We start from the raw sequence: 1,617 nt of genomic DNA on the forward strand, positions 1-1,617 counted from the left end.
GGAGAGGGCTGGGCGGGGAGAGAAGTGCAGCAATGAATGAATGGAAATCTAAATTCTCTGTTAATGTTCCTTAAAATTATTTTTAAAATAAAATAAAAAAATAGATACGTCCCCAAAATTATGACTATAATATTTATAAAAGTGAAGAAAAGGCATAACAAGTTAACAAGAACGAGAAGCCGTGATCAAATTGTTTCTCTTTATAGTCTTTGCTTTCTTGAAAGATAGACTATCAAGATGAATTATAGTTAAATCAAAATCTCTGCATTTCTGTTTCATCCTTTTTGAAAATATCTTGCATGGAAAAATCTGTGAACATGGGTTTTGTTAGGCAGTTTTTGTTGTTGTTGCTGTTTTTGTTGGTGGTGTGTGGTGTGTGCCACGGAGTTGGAACTGACGCATAGCTGACCGTCCAGGGTGCTTTCAGAGGCAGTTAGTTGTTCAGGGGGAGATTACCCATCCTTCTCCCTCAGAGCAGCTGGCGAATTTGAAGCACTTGCCCCTGGGATTGTAGCACAATTTTTACCATGACCACCTCTAAACAACAGATTGGAACCTTGCCTTTTTCTGCCCATCTTCCTGTTCTCCACCATGCTCTGGTTCATGGTTGTAGTCACTTTTTCAATCTCCAATTATTAATGGGTGTTTAAAAGTGATTCTTCTAATTTTGAGCCTTCCACATCAGCAAATAAAGGTCCACTATTGGGTGATTGATTGTTCATGTCATTAAGGTAGACTATTTTGAAGGAGTAAGCCTTGCCCAGTTGCATCATGAGTGTCATCCAACCTGAGGGGCTCATCTTCTGACACTACATCAAACAAAGTTCTACTGCTATTCATAGGCTGTTCCAGGGCCTGATATTTGAGAAGTGGATGGTGAATCTTGCTGCTTATTATGTGTTAGTCTGGGAGTTCCATTGAAACTTGTCCACCTCCATGAATGACCCCGCTGGTATTTTAAATATTGGTGGTATAATTTCCAGTGTAACAACAACATATAAGTCACTACAGAAGGGCAAACTAACAAATTGTGGTCTTTTGTACTCAAGATTTTTTATACATATAAGTGTATGTAAGGATATCAGTTTAAAGACTAAAATGTACTTGATCCAAGCCATGGTATTTTTCAACTGTTTCCTCTGCACCTAAAAGTTTAACAATAAATAAAGACAATAAAAAAAGACTTAATGCCTTTGAATTGTGGTATTGTCAAAGAGTGTTGAATATACTACAGACTGCCAAAAGAACAAACAAATCTAGTTTGGAGAAAGTACAACCAGTACAACCATGTGCTCCTTAGACTCTAGGTGGTAAAACTTTGCCTCGCATCTGGCATATATTTGGCATATTATCAGGAAATCCTTGGAAGAAGATATGATGCTGGGAAAGTTTGGTGAACAAGATGGATTGGCACAGGAACTGTAGCAATGGGGCCGAGCATGTCAGAAATGGTGAGGGTGTTGCTATATATGGCAAGGTTCTGATACGTTGTTCATAAAGTCAGGATAAGTCATAGCCAGCTTGATAGTATTTAACAACAACAACAATACAGACACACAAATGTAGTTCCTTATCTTTCCTGATTCTGTATTTATGTTACTGTAAATAACTATGAAT

This window comes from Elephantulus edwardii, unplaced genomic scaffold (genome assembly GCF_000299155.1).
Source record: "Elephantulus edwardii isolate Elephantulus edwardi_28Jun2011 unplaced genomic scaffold, EleEdw1.0 scaffold00026, whole genome shotgun sequence".
NCBI classification, from domain to species: Eukaryota; Metazoa; Chordata; class Mammalia; order Macroscelidea; family Macroscelididae; genus Elephantulus; species Elephantulus edwardii.